This window comes from Haemaphysalis longicornis, unplaced genomic scaffold (assembly GCF_048455015.1).
Source record: "Haemaphysalis longicornis isolate Haplotype H1 unplaced genomic scaffold, Haemaphysalis longicornis Haplotype H1 scaffold_10, whole genome shotgun sequence".
NCBI lineage: Eukaryota > Metazoa > Arthropoda > Arachnida > Ixodida > Ixodidae > Haemaphysalis > Haemaphysalis longicornis.
Genome location: NW_027526204.1, coordinates 148,931,937 through 148,958,780, shown reverse-complemented (window position 1 = coordinate 148,958,780; position 26,844 = coordinate 148,931,937). Strand labels below are relative to the sequence as shown.

General features: G+C 47.1%; 1 protein-coding gene across 1 annotated transcript in view; it reads left to right on the top strand.

The window, feature by feature from the left end:
- LOC144160145 (endothelin-converting enzyme 1-like) overlaps positions 1 to 26,844 on the top strand; it is a 146,623-nt gene that overhangs the window by 100,842 nt on the left and 18,937 nt on the right. The window lies entirely within an intron of this gene.

Sequence of the window (26,844 nt, the reverse complement as noted above, 5' to 3'; positions counted from 1 at the left end):
GGGCATGTATTCACTCATTATGCTGGGCTCATCAAAGATTCTCGGAACAGGAGCTTAATGAGAGTGAGGCTTAGCGTTATTCCGGTGAGGATGCGTATAGAATTGGGCTTCTGGACTGGTGTTATAGATACGTTATTTGTTAAGGCCAAGCCCTTTGGTTCATGCTAGCAGATGACATGTAGGCGTGTCAGCAGCAGAATAAATTTTATCTTTCATCCTTCACATTTCTTAGCCTCCAGCTTAGGCTGAAAATAGAGCCCGGATATTTGGATCTGGAAATTAAAACAAAAATTGTCGACGACACGAACCAACCGCGAGTTGCGAGTGTAGAACCTAGGACTCATGGGCGGCATTTGGACTATTTACTGGACGGGTCAAAATGAGAGACGTTGCGTTCCGAAGGCGTACACTATAGAATAATGAGGAAAAATATTCAATGCAAAACTTAATACGCAGTACTGGAATTAAACACGTAGAGCACGTGCGATGGGTTGATGGTGCGTTGGTTACGACACAACTTATGCTTTATTTAAAACTCGCAAAAAGAATTTGAGATGGAATGCATAGCTGTAAAGAAAGTGAAAATAGCAAAAATTCTCAACGTATGTTAGTATGCATTCGTGCTTCGAAGAAAAAACCTCAAGGATGCCTAGCTGCTAAAATCATATTTGCGTCTCTTCATTTCCATTTGTTTGTCGTTTGGCGGGAGTTACTTCGACAGGAAGACTTGTGCCAATCACCACAGCTTCCGCGGAATCAGAATTCCCCGTGGCTAAAGTACACCTGTTCTACTCACGTGCCGTCATGTTCCCTTGTACCACGGCACGCGCTGGTTTAACTCTTCTTCCACAGACCCCAGCATTGCACAGCCGTTTTGGACGACATGGTAGTGCGAAGAACAACTAAAGTATATAAAGTATATTCGGCAGCAATCCTCGTTTTATGCCGACGGCACAGCTTCGTAGGGCACACCCTCTTATAGTGCGTCTCGCCGCTGTAGACCTCCACTACTTCGTCAGTTGTTCGTAATGCCGTTTCCACGCGATGATGATGCCCTGAAAAATTTCGAAACGTGTCCACAAGGGGGGATTGGCTAAGGCTTATTCTGTTATTAAATGCAGAGCATTTCAGTAACTCACGATGTCACCAGCGTTGACATCCGTAGTCGTTGTCCGCACCCCTCCCCCTACACTATATATAAAAAAAAACTATCCGGCGCCTGGTTTCGATCCCTCGACCCTGCGGGCGGAACGCAATGTACATGCTGCTCTACCCACTGCGCCACAAAGCCGACACAGAATGGGAGGCTACGAACGCGCCTTATATCCTTGACTCATTCAAACTACGTCAAGAAGCTGCTGATACAACGCATTCACTACCACCAACTTCCCAAACTCTAAACATTAACGCAATACACCCACCCCTTATGCGACGCATTTACTCGAGTCCCCCTCGCGGGGAGATGGGCCCAATTTTTTTTGAGAAACGTGAGGACCCTAAAATACTAATTTATTTCAGGAAAGTGGCCGTAAGAAGAAGCGTCGTTAAGAATAAATCCCGAATTACCCATAATTACACCCTTCCGCAATTCAGACGACCTGAAGCAGAAAGAAAATCTTGAATTCAATTATATAGGTCCCTTTTTTATACCCCAAATTTGTTGCACCAAAAGATAATATGAGCACAATCGCTAAAGTTAACCCTAAAAGCTCAATTGGGTCCTTAAAAAGGGGTTGTCTAGCCGCTGAGGAACGGCGACAGTCGCGAGAAAAAGGTTCCATTGTTATGGGGACCCGGGACCACCCGCAAAGTTCCGTAGGTAAAAGCTCTGATCTGAACAGATAGAAACTGAGCCTTGGAATTCTGCGGTGAGCTCGGTGAAGGTTTCTTCGAATTGCCGTGAACCACAAAAATGAACATTCCACCCGAACTTTAAATGTTGATACTCTTCAAATGATAGAAGTGAGTCTGAATGAGTAGCGTCTAAATGCCAATAACGCCTTAATCTTGAAGATGCAAAAAGAGCCAGATTAGGTATGCCGAATTGAACGGGAGCTGTGACAGCGAGATCAGCTAAACTGTGCGCTAGCTCGTTGCCCCTGATGTCCGTATAGCTAGGGGCCCAAGGCAAGCGTGCCTGAGAACAAAAAAAAAAAAAACAATAGTGTGCGGTACAATGGAGAGTAGGAAGAGGAAAGTAATGCCGATATAACTGACCTCGAATTGGATAATATCCAGTGAAAGGATGGCGTGACAGATTCGTCGTGAGCCAGCATCATTAAAGAAGACGAGCAAATGCCCCTTCTATGTGCTCTGTCTCTGCAGCTTTACAGTGCCGGAAATGTATTTAAGAGTTGGTTGCAGCCATCACCATCGGATTTAGCTACCACCGGCGAAGACTACTGTCGGCCATCACGACCGCTCGGGGACTCCGAAGCGGGTTTAATTCCTTCTGACCCGGCAAGTGTAAGTTAAGCCTGACAGACTCTCGGCGACTCTGCGCAGCCAGAGAGCGTACGCGAATGGCTGCACCCGGCTCGTCAGCCCTCGCCAAAGCCTCTTCTTGTCCAGGAACATCTGATACACCACCTAACCTCGCCCATCCACTGATCACAAAGATGGATGTAGTTGCCGTGGAAGGTGAACTCATTTTACCGGAGGACTACGACAACGGTGCCGGCTGGTTACGAAGTCACCGGCAGCGGAGAGGCCCCACTTTGACGCAGTTGGGCCTAAACACAGTATGCACTCAGCAAGCAAGAGGCGCACGTGCCAGAGAACAACTTGCCCGAGATTCCTCAACAGCGTCGTACCGGTGAACAAGCGAAACAGCAATGCTTGCCGCAGGAAGACCTCAAGGTGGTACTTCGCCCACGCAACTGGCTCGACGTATCGTAAGTTACTGAGGGTCAACTTCTAGACACTGCACTCGGGCCGCAGGCATCACAGCAACCGACACGGTGGACGATATTCTTCGTTCCCTACCTCAGCAGAACTTCGCCAGTACGCCTTCCACTGGTCGCGCAGAACTCTACAACCGCATTCGCAGTTTGCAATTTGTAGAGCATTGTCACACTGCAACAGCATACACCGCCCTACCGGACAACTCCAGGAAAAGGGTGATTCACATTTTCAACTATGATACAGCGGATGACATCTACCGAAGGCTGGTCTACTCCAAAAACTCTACACAACTTCAAGCTCGACGCATGGGAAAGACAAACTCAGACCTCATCATTTTTGACGGCCCACAAATACCCTTTTACGTATATTATAGAGGTGCAGAATATCGCTGCTTCATTCACAAAAATAAACACAAAGTATGCATGGCCTGCGGCAAGGTCTGACACCGGGCGGACGTCCACTGGCATCCCTCCAGGGAGTATAGTAAAACGTGCCATACAACTAATCCGCCACCAGATCATGCCTGCTCACCGAGATGTGCCCTGTGCGGCAAGGACCACTTAACCGGGGACCGACAGAGCCGCCAACGCTACGAGACCCCTTCATCCAATGCCAGCGCCAGTGGGCTAACCTTCGCCACGTGTCCGTGGACTCCAGTGAAAGAAATCGCGACTTTTTCAAGACGGGCAGTACTACGGCACTACCAGATGTCGGATTGCAAGTGAGGGATCACCAATTCTCCTGTCTACCAGATCAGGAAGATGCAACGATGGCCTCATCTAATTTGGCCTCGTTGAACGGATGGCGTTCCCGCTCTAAGGCGCGCGTTACGAGAACAACGAAAATTGCCTCTAGGTCTCCTTCGGTGAACGGAAGCAAGAAAAAAGCCAAGGTAAGCTGGGCAAATTAGGTATCCAACTCTCCTATTAAGCCGCCCCCGTCTAGCCACTCAGCACATGACCCCCTCACTACGACCAAAGCTGAACTCACGCAACTAAAACAAATGCTACACATGTTGGCTCAACATAATAAGCAACTCAAACAAGAAAACCCTCGACTTCGCGCCAGGACACCAGACGCCTCCGTCATAGAAGCGACAGCAACCTCCACACCAGTCACCACACCTGCTCATTCTCAGCCCGTAAAAATAGCAATGGCATCCACATCCCAGGCCACCCCGCCCGCAAAACGCAAAGCCGCAGCCCCTTTTGCTACCGCTCAGCAAGCCCAATCTCTGGGAGACATGGCTGACAAGTGGAATACCCGGGTTGTGCAAGCTCGAAGCCATGCTGTGCACACTTGCCGAAACGCTCACCCAGCAACATGCTAATCTCAACACGAGGATCCTCGGCCTAGAAAACAGCCACGTGGTTGTGCGCAGCCCGTCAGGCGCCAGCCTGCATAAAACCAAGCCGTACCAACGGCCATCAGCAATCGGCCATCAGAAATCACAGAATACCCCCGACACCCAAATTGGAGCGGAGAACAACTGAAAGTCAGTACAAAATCTGGCAATGGAATTGTCGAGGGTACAAGCGTAAACGCGGGCTCCTACAACAGTATCTTAATGCCATCGCACCTTATGAACCAGATGTCATTGCGTTGCAGGAGGCGGGTAATCCTGCCCAATTATCGTGATATGCCGCATTTAGTAACCGAACATCCCAGAAAGTTCATCATTGGGTAACCACCCTTGTGAAACGTAATATACCAGTCATCCATCATCCGCTTACTGAAGAGGATATTGAATGCGTCCTCATCGAAGTCATATCCATCAAAAACCGGGGAGGACAGCGCCTCTTTATTCTTAACTTGTACAGTAGCCGATGCCGCCAACATTCTTTTGCGAAACTATTTCGCCAGACGCTTGATATTGCTCAGCGTAACACACTGATTGTTGTTGGGGGCTTTAACTCTCCTCATACAGCCTCGGGCTATGTCAAGGACACCAAAAAAGGGCGCATATTATGGCGGGGAGCACAAAAATTCTGTTTTACGCACCTCAATGATCCCAAATATGGTACTCGTCTTGGCAATAGCGTCACGAGATATTACCCAAGATCTTACTTTCACCGAAAAATCCACAGATGCTGCCTGGTATAGTAGTTACGAAAACCTAAGCAGTGACCGTTACATCGGGGAGACTTCAATAGTGGCGGGAAACCCACGCCTCCAGCGTGGCAGAAAGCTCCGCATCCCAGACTGGGATAAGTTCCGACTTTTGCACTCGACGGCACCCGACCTTACCAGTGGCCCCATCGAGGATATCAAGAAATGGGCAGCAGAGCTTTAGGAACACGTCAATCTTGCAACAAAAATCATACCAGAGGAGGCTGGGCTGACTGAAATTGATAGTCGTCTATTGGACATGTGGGAAGCCCAGACAAGGATTCAGAGCCGACTGCAACGACAAAAAACAATCGCTCTCTAAGGAGACGACTGGCTCGGCTCAATAAAGAAATTGAAGCACATGCAGCCCGGGTAACGCAGCGAAACTGGCAGGTGGTTAGCGATCACATATGATATAGTATGGGAGTTGCCCGAACATGGAACACCCTGCTCGGTTTATTAGACCCAGAACGTCGCTAAACTACACACCCGAACAATCTCAAAGCCCTGCTGCACAGTTGCGACGACTTAGGTGAGGAACTTTTGCGGGTATTACAGGGCCGGTATGTGGGTGCTCAGCCCACACAGCCCCTACCCAAGTACACCGGGAGCCCTAATCCGGAACTGGGCAGCCCTCTCACCCTGTTAAAAGTGCGGGCGGACGCACCAGGGCTACGCAGCAAATCCGCCTGCGGCCCGGATAAAATTTCTAACAAAATTCTTACTAATCTAGATAAGTCATCTCTAGAAGCTCTCACAGACTATATAAACCATTGCTGGGACTCTGGCACCCTCTCGCCAGAGTGGAAGGCAGCCAAGATTTCTCTCATACCAAAACGCAGAAAGGGCCTCCACGTAGACAATTTGCGGCCAATCTCGCTTACCTACTCTGTAGGGAAACTAATGGAGCACGTGGTCTTGACCCGTCGCCATCCTACATGTTATCTTCCCAGGTATTTCCGCCGTGTATGTTCGGTCTTGGGCCATGACTTTCCGCAGGTGATGCCATGCCAAAATTACAACATCAGAAAATTAACCCCGAGTCATGCCCAGCAGGGGACACTAGAGCCATCGTGGCAGTCGACCTAACTAAAGCTTTTGATCACGTCCGGCACGATGCGATCTTGAACCATCTCATAGACCTCCATATGGGCCCCAAAACGTGCGACTACATCTAGGCCTTTCTTACGGACCGCACTGCAAAACTTGAGGTTGGGGGCATGGAATCGGATACCGTCTCCCTGGGTAATCATGGCACCCCCGGGGGTTGGTCATATCGCCATTTTTATTCAATGTAGCAATGACAAAACTCACTCACCTCCTCTCTACTATCCCGCACATTCATCACAGTTTACACGGTGATGACATCACGATATGGACGGTTGGAGTCAGCGACGCGCACATCGAAGACCGCCTACAACAGGCTCTCGACATACTGGAAGTTACGCCAGAGAACGCGGTGTGGTGTGTTCTCTTCAGAAGTCCGAACTTCTTCTCTACAGTCCTCCCGGAAAGCGACATCGTCAAGGTACTCCAGACATTCAGCTCACATTACAAGATCGCGTTATCCCCATCGTCCAGTGCATACGTGTTCTTGGACTCCGCATTCATCAATCAAGCCCCAATACGGACACCGTCAAAGCCCTATTTGCAAGTTCACTACAAATAGCCGTCTTATTTCACGAATGGCGCCTTCCACCATGGGCTTAAGAAGCGCAACCTGATCCGGTTAGTGGAAGCCTTTATTATAAGCCGTATCACGTACGTCACTTCATACCTTTACCTCAAAAAAGCTGAACAATGTAAAATTGACTGCATAATACGCAAAGCCTATAAACAGGCCGCTGGCATTCCCATTGCGGCATCCACCTAACGCTTCATTGCTATGGGTATCCATAATACTCTAATGGAACTTGTAGAGGCACAGCGCACAGCCCAATACCAGCGATTATCTAGCAGTTACACAGGACGCCTTCTACTCCAGAAATTAGGCATTCCGTACGCCAGCCAATCGGAACCAAGACTTCGCTACCTCCTCACATTTAAAAGGCCATCTACGTGTCCCCCATACCCAAAAACATGCACCCGGTACACCATAAAAATCGCCATCATGCCCCAGAGTCTGCCCTCAACCAACGTTTCTGCGATGACCCTGATGTATGCTATGTCGACGCCGCTGATTACCACCCTACTGCGTGCCATGGCCATCGTGGCAATATATGCTAAATGCAACTCTCTGGCTTCCGCCGCTATTTACACTAATTACGCTGAGGAAGGAGAAGAGGCCGCTGTTGCGCTTGCCGTCGCCTCCACGACGGCTGAAACCATGGCCAGCGACTCTTAATAAGCAGCTTTCCGGAATTACGAAATTGGCAGGATCACTAAAACCGCCCTACACATCTTACGCTCCGTCCAAGCCGCTCGTGTCCGCAACGTGCGAATAATCTGGACACCGGCCCATGCATCTCTCCCAGGCAACGAGCTAGGACAATAGGCGGCCCGGGGTTTCAGCTACCGGGATTGCCCTGGCGACGCTGCTGGTTCGGTCCAGGGGGCGCTATGGACAGGCTGGTGACCTACCGGGACATCGCTCAGCACTATCGCATGGAGCGCCAGAAATATCCCGCACCGCATCCCACGCTCAACAGACGTCAATCTGTAGCCTTGCGTCAGCTGCTGGCTAATGCCTGCCTTCCCCAATCCTGCAGTATTGAGCCACATTTATCCCGACCTTTAAATTGACCAATTCAAGGTGTGCACCCAGCGAGCCACACTCACTCAAATGATTTGGTCTTGTGATGCTCAGCCACGAACTACACGAGCATAGTTACGAATCACCAGTGCAGATTAGTGGGGCACCCGTTTTCCTAGCTCGGACCGCGTAATACAGGTGAAGGTCGTTCAAATGACCGAAGATGCCGCTCGCGCCCATGGGCTGCAGGCCGCCATCTGAGGGGGAGGAATTCAGGAAGGCTCCCACTTGCGTTTGTTCCTTTCACACAGTTTTGAGCAAAATAAATTTATTATCATCATCACAGATCCGTCGTCGTCTTTTGAGTGGTGGACCCGTGGTGCAACGGTCACTACACGACCACGACAAAGACAACGAAGGCGGGAGCTCCTCACGCGCTGCAAGCCAAGGCTGGGGCGGGTATTTGCTCTCCGGCATTGAACTGGTCTTTTTAATTGCGATTACCAGATTTCATCCCCGTTTTTAAGCAGAATTTCTTGCCCTACTTCTTGCAATCTTAAAACTTCATTCGGCGAATTCTTCCATGATGTTACTCACCGACTCCTTGTCCGTGTGCATGGCTCTCTCCTCCGAAACTTTACATCCTATTCTTAAAACTTTTTATTCCTGCGTCCCCATTCACGTGCGGGAGATTCGGCTCGTTTGGCTGCCGGGCCACTGTGGGTTAACCCTCACTGAAACCGCTGACATATGATGCAAAACAGCTTTGGCTTTACCGATCGTTGAGGTTCTTCCCCCGTTTTCTTGCGTGTTGTTGGCACGTAATCACCAATACCTGCTGAATCAAGATGCCTCCGATCATGGTCTGAACACTTCTTCTGAACTTGAACACCTCATGTACCGTTGGAAGAGAAATTTATGCCAAACTCGCTTGTGCGAAGTATCGCTGACTTCTTTTCGCTGTGGTGTGCCACCACCTAATCAGTATTTATATAGGGCAAATCTGATAACCTCCCCCTTGTGCCACTTTTGCCAAGAAATTGAATCCTAAGAACATTTTCCTTTTTTGCCGCAGAATTCCTAACCATCGCAGAAGGCTCCTGGAGATTCCCCTGTTACGCCTTGGGCTGCCTTTGACTGTGCCGGTGCTTTTGTCGTTTGAGGGGACTAGGCTGGGCCGCTGCCATAGGGACGCGTGCAACGCCATCCATTTTGGAGACAGCTCGTCTGCAGTGTTAAAAACATTCCGATTAGGCTGACTTGTACTATAGTTTTCCTACTCTTCTCTCCTGGTGTTTTTCGTGTTGTTTTTTTCTCTCTCTCATGAACCTAGATTGAATTCTTCCTTCCGCTCCATTATTTTGCCTCGCATGATTGATTGCAATGAAAACATAACTGTTCTTGGCCAATCCCCCTAAGTGCGTATGCGCCATTTTTCGGGCCACCACCACCACCAACACGCGGAAGCCTGGACCACGCGAGGCCCTCCTTACGAGGTGTACGATCATGTGCGCTCGGTATTTTTTACTAAACCAACAGCTCAAAGCTCGTCCCTAGGCGAATCCCGCCGGTGACGTTTTGACAGCAAAGCTGGTACTGCCGTCGACCGTAACCAGAAAACTCATCCCAGCCGAGCGCACGTGAGCGTCCACCTTTTGAGGAGCGCCCGGCGCATCCCAGGCCTACGTGTGAGCATGCGCCACGGGAGAAGCTTGAAAAAATACCAACAAAAACCCCGAGCGCACAATATCGTCCCTGAAAAGTGCCCTCGCGTCGGCCAGCCCGACGCTAGAGCACACTATGCCCAGCGTTCGTGGCGTGAGCGAGTTCACGAGCGTTCGCGCCTGAAGTGGGGAGCACAGAAGCCGAGTTCGTGCTACAGACGCCGAGTTCGCGAAGCCTGTTGCGTGTGTTCTAGCGCTTGGTAATGCGGTGCCCTTTGGAAGAGATGTGAAAGCGTGCAGGAAAACTTATCTGGGCCTCCCAGTCATGCAGAACTTTCACCAAAAAGTTCCAAAATTTATCTTAGGTGCAAAAGCAGGGTCCCCGGTGAAGGGAGAGGGGACGCCAGCTTTGCTGTTTCTCCGCCTTGGACCACTAATGCAAGCTGCGCCAATTCTTTTCTTGTTATTTTTAGTTAGCGCCAACAGACCAAGCTCCAGCTCAAACGGCTCTGGCGTTAAAAGCAATATAGATATATTGTGCCACAGCGCCGGACCAAAACTGCACAACATACGGAGGGAGAAAGAAATATTGTACTGAATTCGGAAAAATCTTAGCTTGGCCTTGAAGTAATCATTGGAATCTGTATGACCGAAACATTTCCCTAAACCGTCTGCATTGTAAAACAAACTATCAAATTAAGAACGACAGCCTTCTTAATCGCGCGTAATGCGGTGAATTTTTCTGTGCCCACAATTGTACCGCATTTGTGCCGACAACGGTAATTATAATTCAGTAATACAGCGCGTGTTTGAACCAGATTAATCAATTCGAGGAGAGAGGAAACGCGTTAAGAGACAACTACCTAACTTTGGGAACGAGTGTTGTTCTACAAGACTTATAAATGGCGTAGACGCCAATAACGCGTTGACACTTGCCGCGGTGGCTCACTGGGTAGGGCGCTGTGCTGCTGAGCATAAGGGCGCGGGTTCGATTTCCGGCGGCGGCTGCCGCTTTTCTGATGGAGTCGAAAAGCAACAACGCTGGTGTGTACGAGATTTCAGCACATGTTAATGATCCCCAGATGGTCAAAATTAATCAGGAGCCCTCCACTAGGGCGCCCCGCATCGTCTAACTTGCGTCGGCGCGTTACATGCCACAATCAATCAATCATTCAGTCAATCAATCAATAATGTGTTGACAATGTACATGGCTTGTTTGTGCACGCGTCATGAATAGAACCGCGCCAAGCGCGTAAATATTTCGCATTTGGACCGCAGTGAGTGAAGAATGTGACATTTAACTTTTTATATTAACACTCGCAAACCGAACCTGGAAGAGTACGTAGCGTATGCTGACAAGCTTTAATGGAACGTCGCTGTCGTTTTTGGCTGGTTGCTAAAGGTTAACCTGATTTATTTTTGAGCTCGAATTTTATGGAGAGGAAACATGAAAAGACTGCCATTTTTCCGGATGCATGAAATTCGATTGAGCGAACGTCCGCGCGTCAGTGGCTCCTGCAGCGGCTCCAACTGTGTCCCCCGCAGAAAAATTATAAGATTTGAAGAATGCCTTCTGGACATTTGCATCGAAGCAGACGGTCTGGAGCTCGTGAAGATGACAGCACGCGAAAAGAACGCAGAAGTGGCGACAAATATTGGTGCTTTCGCTTCCGGCAGAACTGCGCTGATTCGGCTACGCGAAATTTACAGGCTTTCTCCGGCTGCACCCAGCTTCGTTCCTGTCAAAAACAGGCGCATCCCCTGAGGGCACCCTGAGAAGCTTCGCATGAGTCGTCGCCCCGACACGCTTTTAGAAGGCTCGACACTGTGCACAGCCGACGCGTTGGGGAAACAGCCTGTTTACCGTGTCAGAACGCGACTTGGACGCTCGAAGTGAAGTGGTTCCTTCAAGGCATCCGGCATTACGATAATGTTATGCATTCGTTTGGTCCCAGTTGCAGAATAAAAGTGGCAGTGAGTGAGTGAGTGAGTGAGTGAGTGAGTGAGTGAGTGAGTGAGTGAGTGAGTGAGTGAGTGAGTGAGTGAGTGAGTGAGTGAGTGAGTGAGTGAGTGAGTGAGTGAGTGAGTGAGTGAGTGAGTGAGTGGGTAAGTGAGTGAGCGAATGAGTGAGTGGAGTTTCAGCGAGCCCGCAGTCTCAAAGAAATGAAACAAAGAAAGGGACGTGGCACCACGACCACATGCCACCAGTGCACAATAACCAGCACACCAGTGCTCTTTTTCTATTGCCTACCCACACGACCTGGAAAACTGCGGCCATGGCTGCGGAACGGCCTCACGATTGACGCCACGGACCTTGTGAAAGTGTCGTTCGTCTCGTTTCCGGCGCCGAAATTGCAACTGGACACGGCGGCAGTGAAAGTACGCTAGTCTTAACTCCTCCTTTAGGGACGAAGCCCCTTAGGGTCTCGGGCTGTCGGCGTCTCCTGTGGTCGTCATCGTTTCATGTAGTTACGCTACTAAAGCCCCGGGACAGTTATTTGCGGACGCCTCGCGTTTGAACATTTTCTCTCCGTGGGCAAAAACGCGTACTATAAGAACACACCGGGACACTCGTTTTTCAACCCTCGCGCTAGAACACTTCGTCTTTGAAAGACACAAAATTTTACAGCAAAATTCTATACGTCTACTCCCAACGGTTTCATCTCCGTGTACAAAAGCGCGAAGGCGCCAAGATCGCACTTATATACTGCATGCTTCGGCCCTCCCCAAGTTGCCCGTTAGTGAAGACGGCCCGTTTTTTTTTTGTTTTTTTTTGCTGCTTACCCACGTCGACAAATACGCTTATTATTCTCTTTCTCATTGTACTGCTGCTTCCGCCATTACCGCAGTGTTCTGTTATGGTGTTGTATAAGGTGTTGGTTAAACTGAGTGCTATTGTATGCTTCCTAATCACGTGACATGGGTTACACTTGTAAGTCCAGTGATGAGCCCCTGCGAAATGACGGATGGGTCCTTAAGTGAGTGCTTTCCTCATATCGGTAGTTGTTCTGGCTGCTAGGAGTCAACACTCATGAGCAAAGGTGATAGTGCCCGTAAGGCATGGCCATACGTCGCCACCGACGAAACCGAGCTAAGACGTCCTTCTGTTCCCTACTCTTCCTCACACTCTAAAATCTCCCTCTTTATTATCGTCCTCTTTCACATAGACTCCCCGGAAGTGATTTTCCGCCTTTCTTATTGCACCGTGTTGTGTGTGTGGTTGTGTGTGTCTAGCGGGCGTATTGTTTGTAGTCGGGGGAAGCCCCAAGCCCGCCTATGGTCCGTCTTACTCCTCCGCTCGTGCTGCGGTCGCCTGGTTCCTAAGCTGAGCGTCGTTTTCTTTGTCTGTATTACCCTCTGTGTCGGTCTGTTCTGGGTTTCCTGTGTATGAGGAGAAAATAAATGTGCTTTGTTTTGAAACCGTTATCCCGTGCCCCGTCTCGTGCCTCACGCCAGCGGCCAGTCAGGCGTGGACCTATCGGCGGTTAGCAGGGCCGAACCACATCATCGAATTCGCACGTACGGGGGAGTTGTTTGGCGCTCCTCCCGTCCGAGGCCTCAGCCACTAGATTACCTCTCAAGTTTGTGACAAAGCTAAACGATGTGGCCAAGTCTGTTCACATGCCAGAGCTGACTGTGAATGACATCGACGCAGTTCACTGGCTTCCATCAAAGCCAAGCAAAACTTTTGTAATTATTACCCGGTTGTTCTGGCAGCGAAACTACGATAAGTGTCTGGACAAGTGTGAAACCCTCAAAAATAATTCATCAACCGTCTCTCTCACTAAAAACGTGACCCAACTAAACCTAGACCTTCTTCCCCGTACAAGTGAATGTTCAGCGACTACTGCTTTGCCGTGCCTTGCAACTTCAAGGTAATTGTAAGGAAGGAACACCGCAATAACACTGCTTTGCCTTGCATTGCAACGTCAAGGTCAATTCGTTGCGCGCTAGCAGTGACAGGCTGCATGGGGTTTAACTAGGACGTATCTCTGATATTTGTGTTCGCTTGCATTTCATCATGCTTCCTGGAGGCATGACGAAAGGCCTTGAAATCGTCTATGAACCCCAACCTATCCCCCCTGCCCTTCCCCTCCCTTGAGCACTGTGAGAGCGCATTGTCCAGCTCGGACCCTGACGACCAGCTTTGGCTGGTGAAGACAGCGCAAGAAGCCGGACGGTCTCAAGGGGTCCTGGAATAAGGACTATTCCCCAATGCGAACTGATTCATAGGGACGTTTATTCCTCCGCTTACTCCGCTGGCGGCGGAAGAAGGCTTAATTGTGTTTCTTTTATCTCTAGTTCAAGTAAAAATGCCCAAGATTGACTTAATTATTTTTTTAGTGAGACGCATGTATGTTTTGATGCTATGATGTTGTAAGACACGTGGTACCAGCAAGAGAACGTGTTCTCAACCCCAGCGTACTCCTTGTACTACATAAACCACAAAGACCGGACAGGGCGTATGAAATGCTCCTTTTAAATTCAATTGATTCTTAACTTATATCCGAATTTCGCAGTAACACATTTTTCTATGAACCACTTGCTGTTAGATGCAGTACTTCAGTTTCTGTGTTCGTTACTGCCTTTCTTCAAATATTGTTCACATGGTTTTTCCTTTTTTAGACTGTCCTTTATGATATGTTCCAATTACTTATGACGGCCCATGCACAATAATGTTTCCCGAACCACATTTACCCTACGCGTACCTCACTGGATGAGTCTTGCAACTGAGCCCAAAAACGAGGGTTTGTTCCCGGCTCCAGCTGCTGCTTTCTGATGGAGGCGAAAAATGGAAGCTGCCGTGAGTGCATATTCCGGTCGATCTTAATATTGCAAGGTCGTTGAAATTTATCCGGAACTCTCCACTACGGTTCTCTCTAGAGCCCAGATATAGAATTAACGGGGTAAAAATACCAAAATGTGTGGTTTAATTATGAATTTATAAGAAGTGATGACGGGCTGTACAAGTTTTTTATTAGCCATTTAGTCCCTTCTAATTCTTACTTTTTCCTGGTAATTCTTACTAACGGGGTTCCCCGGTACGTGTTTCTCAAAACTGCAAGGTATCCATGCCTGCATCATTCTCTTCGGCAACTTAAAATACCAACGCTTCGATTTGCTCTCTTTCCCTCTGCAGCCTTCCATTATATTTAAATGCCACAGGAGAGTACACACCGCAACCGCGAATAAACTCGAAATAAATGCCCCGAAATCAACACGTCACTTTTGAAACAAGGGACAGTACAAAAAGAAGGTCTGCGAAGTCATCAAGACGAATTCAGCGAACACTGCCATCCCCCACTTCTAATCCCTTGTGCTGAACAACTTCTAAGACCCCTTCCGTCAACAACACAAGCTATAAACTAAGCGGAACTGGCAGTGACCGATTTCTTGGGTCTGTCTCTGCCCTTTCTCTTCGTCGTTTTGTCGCTGACAGCCAACTTCGTCCCCCCGGGCTTGCGCGGTGCTTTTAGTTAGCTTTAGTCTTCACGAAAGAGAACTTGTCACAATATATTCCAGGTGCCGAAGTTTTCGCGATTACTCGACAGTACTGGTAAAGCTCCTTCCATAACAGTAGAAATAGTTTCGACGGATTACGCCTGAGGTAATTGGAAGATCACCACGAAAAGTTAAAAAACAAAGGTATGTGTCATAGCAGCCGTTCTTGCAGCTTGTTCGAAACATGCTGAAATGGAATATGTTAGGCGTACTGGGACAGAGTGGTAGATGTAAACATTGCGATTAGTGTAAACAAGCGGAAAGCTGGCAAAATATTTCTCCTCTTGCATACAAAGTGGATTCTTGTATCCCACGGAAATAGCGTTTCGCTTCTTCAAAATGTGCAATTTTTCGGGTTAGTGTAATGATTCTACTGCACCGAAAACGTGTAGAAAGTTGGAACAACGCGAGTAATAACCAAGTATGCGGGTTATAGTTTAGGTCACTTCCAAGCAGTGAGAGACTGCGCGGGGACTAGATGAGTATCAAAACCACGATAGATACACGTAAAATCAGAGATTAAAGCAAAGTTGTGAAGAGCCAGCCAAAATAGAATTTGTAAAATGTTGGATCCACGTTGGAAGAACGGGCACCGAGGCTCAGTCCCCTTTCAACTAGGGTGCACTCTACATCAAAACTAGCTGCAACCACGAGAAAACCTTTTTACCCTGGTTTTCTTTGCACATTCGTGCGATATTTTATTTCTTCTTCCCCCTCAGGGCTGTGTAAACAATGTAAGCTATGTAAAGTGTAGCTATACGTAAAGCACCCCCTCATTGAACTTGCTTGCGCTCGCCGTATTTGCGCTATCAAGCCCTGCCGCGGACGTTCGTAGCTGCCCTTGTTGACATCATCCCGTCATCACCCCGCTAAAAGAGGAAACCAATAGTAATCATCATCATCATCAACAGCAACGGCCATTCGGCTGGCCGTAACGTAAGTATCCCTTCAGTAGTGCAGAAGCACCACTCGGACCGATGTGGTGGGCCATGTTCCGTGTGCAGGCACGCCTTGCGCTAAAGCCAACTTAATTGTAAATGCTGAGTAGAAAACGGCTGTAACAGTAATGTTTTACTTTGGAATTACCGTCGCAATGTTGGAGCGAAATATTTGGCTTGTGATTACAAAGGGTCCTTCCCCCCGAAATTCTCGTTGTTCTTTGCGTTAGGAATACGTGTATGCGTACTAAATAATAAAACGCAAATATTGACGGTCCGCCATGGGAAAGCTACATCTTTGCTAGGAGCGTCAGGATATTTAGGCGCTCCGGGATACGTTGAATAACACAGTGTTTTATTCTGTGTGCCAAGATATTTTACACGGAGTTATTACGAATGTCCGCAACTGGAAAAAAGAGGGCCTAAGGAAGCAAGCATGAGGAAAAATCAATTAGCTGAACACGGAGACACAAAGTTCGTCGACGGATACTGAAGTTGGATGATATTTTTTCTCACTTCAATAAAATATCCTTGGCAATTGGTTCAGTCTAAAGCTGGTCGTGTTGACAAAAAAAAAAAAAAAACGTTGTGCCAGTGCAAAATAAGTGGTGTTGGCGGGCATAGTCGTAAAAATGCGGTCGATCCCTCTTCCATAGGAACCGGTAAAACAGGAAAGTTAAATGTGTCTTCACAGGAGCAGGTGAATGTTTGTTGTGCGTCGATATGAACTTGTACATCGCTATTTTTATTTCGTCGGTACGGCACCGTTAAACACATCAACGTTAGACAGGGGATTCCACGCGCCAGAGCGTTGCTTAATTAAATCCAACAGAAACCATAGGGGCTCGCACACCGTCCGTTCGAACGAAACCAAACAGGATGTCAAAGAATCGTTCAATGAACAGACGGTCCGCTGCAGCGAAAGGAACAGCGGACCAAGTCCCGAGCGCTAAATTCGCAAGTCGGCGTCGTTAGGCTCCGCCGCAGCGTATACGCTGCTTATCCCCCGTACACGTAGGCGCTGGCATCGAAGCGCCAACTGTCGGCGCTCAATGTTGTCATGGTGCACTATTTCGCTTCGCCTCTCCTAGACGGCAGCACCATCTGAAGAGGAGGATGTAAGGCACGCGTCTGTTTATAGCACAGTTGCTAGCGGGTTCCGTACCTTCCGTTGCGGCGAAAAAATTCGAGGCCCGAATCCTGGCGCATCCACGTCAATCGAAGTTTTTTCCGGCGATGCCACTTTTGTGACGTATATGAGGTCATCAAGACCTTGGTGGACCCCGGCATAAAACACTTTCGTATCAAAAACAGGAATAGGTTGTGTATCACCAAACTGCGACAAAAGGCGCAGAACTATGGAGACAGGTTTTGTGAAATATCTTCCCCGGGCAGCAGTCAGAGAAAAACTGCACATTTCTGGTGGAGGTGAAAAGCCAAAAACACCCATGGGTACGAGATTTCGTTGCACGTTATAGATCGCCAGGCGGTCAAAATTAATCCGGCATCCTCCACTACGGCGCGCATCATCGCCTACGTTGCGTCAGAGCGTTAAACGCTACCATGAATAAATAAAATCCAACCTGGTGATGATAACACCATCGTTTTATAATATAGCGGGTGCAACAAGAAGTGATGAAATAGCCTCAAAATTGAATGTCAAGCAAGATTGCCAATAATCCATGGAGAGGACGTTTGAAATTCTGTCCTATATGGTTTGCATGGAACCCTGCGAGCTATTGTTTGAAGAAGTTGCAAGGATTTAGTGGACGCCTCCGCTCCAGCCTAACATTTATTGTACAACCGCCATATTAGCGCCTGCATCTGGCGTTCGCCGCCAATCCCAAGAAGAAAGAAACTTCAAGTTTCCCGCTACAACAACGCCATTAAATCCTACCGGGGTTCGTAGTAGCTCCGCATTTTCTTCTTTCGGCACTTTTCCTGGAAGCTGTGTCCTGCTGATCACATTTATATTTGTTTCATTTATTTATTTAAACAGATGCCAAAGTTCCGCGCTTATAATTCTCACAGAGTGATGGTTCGCGGCTCAACCACATTAAGCAACGCCGGCGATGCTGTCCATGTTTGCAGAAATAGCGGGAAAATATCTGATTTTGTTTTTTCCCTAAAAGGCGTTCACGCTAGAACTCGTCGCCACTGAGCCATTTCTCGTTTTTTTTTCGGAAGACATTGGCCGGACAGGAGTGGAAAAAAATAGATGTAAGCTCACATTGACGGTTCGACGGGAAAAAATTAAGTAACCAGAGGATACCATTCCGGGTACAGCTCTTCAAAGAAGTGCTTTTCCCGAAGGGAAAAAAAAGGAGGGAACCCATTATGACAATATTTTCTTTCTCCTTGTGAAGACAGTGGTGACCGGCTCCAAAAGAAGGTTCCGGGTGACCTTTTAAGGCATGCTCCGCAACACTGCACAGGGATGTGCACTTTCTTTTATGCGCGACCCGGAATCCCTGAAACTTTTTTCCCTGCGAACAGCATTTTATGGCAGACATGCAGAATCACACAGTGCACAGCAAGCAAGAATAATTTAGGTTTGGACATTTTTTTGTCGCATTGATTTATTTGTAAATTTGTTTCGAATTGTTTGAGAGGCGTTTTCAATTTTCGTGCGCTCAATTTCTTCATATTTTATAATATCTCTTCCTACTAGATCTCAGAATTGTTTGTGTTTGCTTTATATTTTTGTGTTGCATCATCGTGTGCCATAGCGCTCGAGGTCACGGGCAGTTGTTGGGCACGTACATGACAAAGAGGATGATGCTGACGATGATGATGATTGAAAAACGGTGATTACTTCTTTAGTGATTAGCAGTGAATGACAAAGTAATGGATGCGAAGACCACTCCCTAGAAAGAACACCGCTCCACACAAAAAACGCAAATACGCATAGTCCAAAGGACAAGGCCAGCAGAAATGATGGAGTACCACGAATCACGGCCTTCGTTCTTCAGTCTCGCATCACCGAATTTTCCTTTCCTTACATATCGGAATCGAACAAGCGTGTAATAGATTTTGAAACTACTTTGCCTACCACAGACCCTTCGTCGTCTTTTGTATCGAGTCCTTTATTTTCCCATCGGTATATCTCAGTTTGCTGGACGGCAGCTCCTCCGGGCTTCTATTCGTTTTGTCAAGGGCAGAGGGAGTGCTTGCTCTAAGAGGTGGGAAAAGTGCGCCGAACTTCGCTGTTTGTCTGCCTTATGCGACGTTTCCTGGGAGAAGAAACGTCGCATAAGACGGAAATAACAAGCTGACGGCGAAGGCAAATATCGGAGCAGACACGTGTATTGGATATACACATTGCCAACATAATAGATGCGCAAACCCAATCAAACTTCACTGGAAAGCTGAAAGGGTTGGAGCGATTCTCAGTAATCCTGAAGTAAAGGTGTGCGTTGTAGAGAAACACGTTCTATGAGAGTAAGCTACTTTGTTAGTAGGTTTCTGGTCTGTTCTGTAACAAACTATTGCAAACGAAAGTGCATTCATTGGGTTCGTTGAGCCCTTCGAGGTATTCAAACAATACTACTTAGGCCTTACAATACTACTTAGACCAAACAATACTACTTAGACACTGTTTTCATCATCATCTATGTATTAGTGCAATTTTATGAGTATGCATTGTTTCGTGATTAGGTTATTTACGATAAAACTGATCATTGGTGGCAATCTATCTTTGCATTCTATAATTCCTTCCCATTAGAGGCCTAGCGAACTTCAGAAGAAATGGAAAAAGAAGAGACGGTATATAGATAGGGCTTTTACGACTTTTCGAATCTTCTTTTGTATCATAGCTGAGCTGCACGGCTTCATAATACAAAATGGTGGATTCCTTACTCCCAAACACAGAAGTTTTGCTATTAGTTACAAATTGCATGCCTTTCCGAATTCTAATTTTCTTGGAATTTCTGATTGCTTTCCCGTCTCGTACATACCCACGTGCTCGCAATCTGCGGGGCAAAAAAGGTTTTGATAAACTCTGGATGGTAGGTTTTGTCTGAGCGTCTGTTTGTTATAGAGCGATGGGCGCACATCGCCTATGGTGAAGATGCGGGTAATTTATAGAAATAGATGTCTCACTGACGACTCTAAAATATCGAATGCAGCCAATGCTATCAGGGCTATTTTAAGTGTTTTTTTATTGAACCTTATGCGGGGTTCTTGCAAGTGAGAGTAAAACCACAGGGTTGCTGTATGTTTAGATTTGATCTGCAGGACATTCTCCGTCTTTCTGCCTTTACAAGAATTAAAAGCGGTACCGGTATTTTGTCACCTATAAAATGTTAATTTACTTTTCCTCCGAATAACGAGAGTACTCGTACTGCCAACGGATACTGAAGTACTGAACGAATACAACTATCAATAGCACAGTTTGAACACGCGTAGACTACTCTAGACTCAGCTGTGCGGCTATTCCGTTTTAAGGGATACAATGCGTACAAAAAGAATAGAGCTGAGCGGGGGGAAATGAACAACAGTGTTTAAATCATGCCAGATGACTACGTGAGCCAGGAGACGGAGCTTACAGAGTGTGTTGAACAAGAATCAACATCGCAAACCATCACGTTTTTAGCTCAGCGCAGGCTAGCATCGTCGTCCCCCTCCAAGCGGTGGGACCTCATTAATTGACTAAACTTCAACAAAAAAATTTACATCTTCACAGTTACAGGAAAGTACAAATAGGATTTTGACGCGACAGACAGCTAAGTAAAAACAAGTACCGGTAAAATTTAATGTACCCTACACGCAGTATCACCGTTGGCGGGTATTTCAACGAATTATGTGGACACACATTCCAGTGTTCCAAATGTACGCCGTTTCAACAAATGTACGACGGGGCACCTTGCCACCATGTTTGCTTAAAATAAACAATAAACATTGTAAGGTGTGTTTTACCAATCATACCCTCAGTGAAATCTCGCGTTTACGCAAGCCCTGCTCGGAGTAATTGATTAGAGGCACAAAATTCACAGATATTTCCCAACTCCAGTCAACGCAGTTCTCAACTTATGTGAGCCATTTTGAAGGTTTTGTTTGAACCGTACAGATCCAGTTTAATGTGGTAAGGCGTTGTCGGTGTTCGAGCCTTAATTCCCGCCCTAGGGATCATTAACACGGGCACTTGGAGTTTCCGGCTGCAGCACAGCACTTATGGACTAGTAAAGCTGGCTGAAGTTCATTAGCGTGGGTTGTTAGTTTGCATGCTGTAAAAAGTTTTGAATAATTGACTCGCTGCACTCGCCTTTCCGATAACCTACGAACGTTGATAAGCCGATTACGGGACCAATAGGGAGCCTTGAAGCTGTACTCTACGAGTGTTTTAGTGATGAAGCAACAAGTGTATTGCGGCACGGCTCCACGAAGCATGGTTACCTTAAACTAAGTTAGATGAGACTTAACCCAAGAGGACACATCAAAGCTCGCCGCTAATATCAGCGGCTGCTAAAATAAGAAAATTTAGAAGTTGCAGAAAACAGACACTGGGTCTTAAACCAAGCTGCTTACGAGACGAGAGTAGAGGGAAGCCTAGCCGGCCAACTAATAGGCACCAACTACTAACAAGGGATGATCCAGAGGGAAGTTTCAACACCATACCTGAAACGCAGAGAACGACTTCTTGAGGTCACTTTAGGCGATATTGCGCGGGAGCATTTGAGTGAACAGACCAGTTATGCAAATAGCTTAATTTGTACACTATTATGCCTCTCTGTCCGCAGTAAAACCCACAGTAAAACACGCAGTAAAACACACACGAGCAGGCACACATCCATGCCCGCACGCAAAAAACCTCAGACGAATGCGTTGAAGTGTGACCGTGGACTCTTCGAAAACACCCTTTTGGGCTACACCAGTCTTAACTAGATTTGATGCTTTTGCGGACTCATTCGTCGATTACAGCCTAAATTTACTACAGCTTGTCCCGTTGTGAAGCTACCCATATTCGACGTTCTTTATTTTGTTATTGCCAGCCGTACAGGGTGTTCCCGCTTTGCGAGCTTACAGCGCTCCATTGTGCTTTTTGTGGGCATTCAAGACGATCAAGAAGAAAGCGTGTATGCACTGATCGCTCACCGACATTATTCTGTTAAATGCACAATGTTTTTATTCAGTTAGATTTTTCCAGAGGAGAGTGAGTACAGAAATACGGACAGACCAAACAATGCAACATTCAATTCGCTGACATTTTATGCGTGCACCAGTCTGTGTGACTGCCCATTCAACACTTATTGTCGCAGTTTGCATAGGAGCACAAGCTGACTGCAGTAAACTTTACCAAGTATGAAATATTGTGTTATCTCGACTTTTTGGCAATATTTCGTTATGTAGCTAGCCTTTTCTGAATCAACATGTAAATGCTTCTACGACTGCTAGTGTGACCTGGAGTTAACTTCAAGGAAAATTGAGGCTTCTCGTAATGGTTATCACATTCATATGCTGTCAGCCATAGAAACCTTCTATATGTCTCAATAAACCGAGCCATGCAAACATAATCTCTTGTTTCTTTTGCCAGGAGGGTATTTCTATCTACGCGCTTTTAACGAAGTCATTGAATCGGAATCTTCCCGCAATTGAAGGCCTAAATCTGCAAATCAGTTACTTCGTGTTTTACTGAATTTTCCCGATCAAGCCCTATTTGGGGCGGGGACCGGAAGTAACCGGCCAGATCAACACGAGAGTCCAAGCTCTTTCTTCGGGTTCTCCGGAAATTGCCTCTTGCGGTCTTGACCCGGAAGATAATCAACGTCGTGCGGAGACTTCGCAGCAGTCCAATCCGCGTGGAGAGGGTGGCATTTTCGACTAGGGATAATTGCTTTTTTGTAAACCTTTCCTGTTTGCATTCTGTAGGCTTTATAAAAAATGTGCAATCGCGCAGGTTTGTTATCATGCCCTGTATATTCTGCCTTGAAAAGAGCTAAGTTATCTCTCTATTATTCTTCATTAAATATAACGACCAGTTCTAAGTCGCCTTTGCTTTGCAGTTCAACGACCGAAAAATCACGTGGGATGTGTAGAACGTTCCAAGATTGTAGAGCCGACACCATAGCCGAATATTCGGTTAATATGCTCTCGCACGTTCTGTTAAACCTTGCGGCCGCGCTTGTCACCATTTCACCGGCCGCGTGGGCAGAACCTGGCAATTCTCGTCACACTTTCTGGCCATTTTGAGGAGCATGCTAAGCCCGTTCTCCTCAGCAACTATCACCAGGATCACCCTCTCAGCCCGCTTAGGTACCTCCGCCTCTGAAGGCGCCTCGTATTACACGTGCGACAGGGTCCTACCTTCATTTGGTGCGGCTATTTCCCACTCGGGACGGGCGATGTCGCCTGTTCCGAGAGCTTTCCTCCGCCCTCCCCTCGCTCTGCTGTTTGCGTTTCAGTGCGCGTGACATCCGGCTAAAACTCTCACCCGGTTGGTGCAACTTCATCTTTTTTGGACGAATTTTTGGTACCCCATATCGCGCGTGCACTTTGAAACAAATATTTAAGTCTTTTACCCAACAAAGATGAAGAAAAATACTGCCGCGCTGGCTTCAGCGACGACAACTCCATCAAAAGCCACACTAAAAAAGCACTGACTCACGCTGTCGGTGCGAGCACAACACAAATGACGGCACCTCTTCGAGCATGGCTGCAGAATTTCGATCTGGCATGGCTAACGGGAAAGCAACCTGGATCTACGTCGCATCGTTGTTGGGCTAGGAGATGTGGAGGTGTTTCATACACGATGATAAGGCAAAGGGTAGACAACCGGTGCAGTGGTCCAGCTCGCCTCGTTACTGTTTTTTGGTAGTTCATGCCTTTTTTTTTCGACTACTTTCAGTTGTAAGACCATCGTCATGCAGCCTTTTGTTCATCTATTTCCAGTGCTGAAAGGTCAGTTTTTGTCACCGTGCAAACGAAAACTTTGACGGGGAAGTTAAGCGTGCATCTTAAGGATAATTTGTCAGAAGAAGTACAAGTGTGCCGCCCTGTTTCCCGGCTAAGGCTACTATTTCTCTTTTATCACCTTAATCTACGTGACAACACAGATCAATCTATACCAACCAATTACCTTCTATCTGTTGCTGACTTGCATTTTCGGTGGTTGCAATCAGTAACTACGAGCAGCAACGGCAATAAGTAACGAAATCTCGGGTTCGGTGCCGGCTTAGTCGGTATTGATCTCAACAGTGACCTTAGGGACCAGAGCGAGTACTCCACCTTTCCTGAATACAGAGTCCTGTAATTGTTATCCCAGAGCTTCAGCCATAACCAAAGGTCCTGTTTTCTCCACGAGCAAAAAGCCTAACGTGTTTGCGGGGCGTGGTTGACATGTCAGGCTCGGGCAATGATGACGGGTGTACTCAAAAGGTGTGCTTATCGGCAGGTATCTTGCTTTACAGCACCAATGCGCTCACTCAAGCCCTCTTGGGCAATCGGCGGGAGGCGCACTAACATTATTTACGTTTGTCGCTTTATGAAGTGCTCGGTTATCCCTGTCGTCGAAGAATCGCTAGGAAACTCGGCCCGTGATCACCACTACGGGTTTATTTTGCCTACGTGTGTGTGCGTGCAATATGCATCAGTATTCCTGAGTTTGGTTTTACAGTAGCTTGCCTCTAACAATAATAAATACTTTCCCTTAAAGTACTACGTTTAAACAAAATTCGAATTCGTAAGCTGTGTTTCACTTTAGACAACGGGCCGCGATCAAAGTAGTTCGACGTTGCCAGCGGGCACATACGAAACACTATGTTACCCAGCTTCTATTCCTTTATAGGCGCTCTTTCTTCATAATGCACATTTCAACGTAATATAGAGAGCTACGTGTGCGCAGTTGTAATGCATGCTGGGAGTAAAACGTGAGGTACCTGTACACATGATATGAACTGGTAAGTCTTGATTGAAAAGAAGAAAAAATGGATGTTCTAAGACATCATTGCCCAGGGGTTGGATGAGGCGAAAGGTACCTGAAACATTATTCCGCCCCTAAGCTTATTTATACAAAAAAAACACACAATGACGTTTATTCGGGCAGCATAACATGGTATCAAATATGACGTGCCACAAGGGCATTGGACATTAACAGAACAATGGCGAGTTATTAGAGAACTATGCTGGTTATCTTAAACGCAAGCGACAATCGACGTTTGGCGTAAATTGCGAAGCTGGTATAAGAGATGTGTGATCGGCGCAACTAATTTATGTAATCTTCACTTCGAACGTATCTCCTTTTGTTGAGACACCGGATGGCATAGAGAACGGAACACAAATTTTCAGCCACAGTGGAAGACGGGTCGACGCTTTTTTCGAAATTCTAATATTCGTCACATAAAAACTACTCATGATATGTAATGCCAACTAGTTCATTTACCCATGCGGCTAGAGTAGAGCAGTACTGCCGAACGGGCAGACGAAGCAGTTCATCACATTTGTTTTACCCGCGTCTCAAATTTTCTCGAATTCGGCCAAAGGAATACTGTAACAGAAGCGCAGTGCTGTCCAGCGAATAGCTATCAAGTCCAATATGGCGGCGCATTAGGAATTATGCGAAAAGAGGTTGCGCGGCTAAGGGTGGGCCCATTATCCTCGGTTTATTACCAGGTGCGTGTCTGACTCGGAAGTTAAACCAGTTGAATTATTTCCTGACATCCACTTACAGATTTAAGAATCACTTATAAAAAATAAATCGTTCTGCCGTGTTCTCCAGTCTCACTCAGCAAGACTAGGTCGTCCTGCACAACACTGTTGAACGCCTGCAAACAATGCTTGAGGAACAACAATCAGAAACATGGCCGTGGAGCTAAAATAAGTTTGAGCAAGCCTGAAGTAATGAGGTACAAGCATGCCAAAAACGTCGTCTTCTGCTTAAGAAACAAAACGCTAAGTAACAAAATATACCTACCTCGGATAGATGGTCACGGCTGACCCAAACCACGAGTAAGAAATCCGGCGCGGAATAGGTACAGTTTGGGGAGCACTCAGCAAGAACTCCCAAATAGTGAAAAGTAAGCTACTTTTTTTACTCAAAAGAAAAATCTACAACCAGTGCATACTGCCGATGTTGACATACGGAACTCAAACTTGGCGCCTTACTAAACATTGATTGATTGTGGGGTTTAACGCGCCGACGCAACGCGGGCGATGAGGCGCGCCGTAGTGGAGGGCTCCGGATTAATTTTGACCACCTGGGGATCTTTATCGTGCGCCGAAATCTCGTACACACGGGCGTTTTTGCTTTTCGCCTCCATCAGAAAAGCGGCCGCCGCGGCCCGCCTTACTAAACAACTAGAAAGCAAAATTAGGGCGGCTCAACGTGCCAAGGAACGAATAATGTTAGGAGAAACACTCAGAGACACCATACGAGCTACCTGGAACAGAGAACAAACTAGAGTAGAAGATGTCATAGCTCAAATACGAGAGTGAGAGAGAGCTCTTTATTAGATGAAAGCGGAGAGGTTTGCCGGTATGTTCCCGCCTACATGCTACTCTGCGAGGATCGGAAGAAGGGAGTAAAGGACCTTCTTCTACCTTACTTCTTATAGTTCAAATAAAAAGGATCTGGGCTGGCCTTGCAGTGAGACGAACCGACAACCAGTGGAAAATTAGGGTAACAGGGTGGATACCAAGAGAGGGTTATAGAAAAAGGGGAAGGCCGATTATCAGACGGAGGAATGAACTTCAAAAACAGGGGGCAAACTGTGGACTCGAGCAGCGCACGAAAGGAGTGACTGGAGGTCAATGGGAGAGGTTTTCGTCCTGCAGTGGACCTGAGTAGGGTGATGATGATGATGATAGATCTTTCGTTTCTTGTTTCGTCCCGCTGATATAATGAAAGGACACATTTCTCTTATAATACCTGGGCGACAGACCCTCATAAAGTTGTAGCCTTGTCGATTGTTTCTTATGTTTTTCGAAATTTTCTGTCTACTCCAAAGAACTCTTCTAAATATCCCTAAGGTTAACTGTAAAGCGAGTGCCAAGCTTTAAACATTTTCGCTTCCGACGTTCCCTTAAACATGTCAGTAACAAA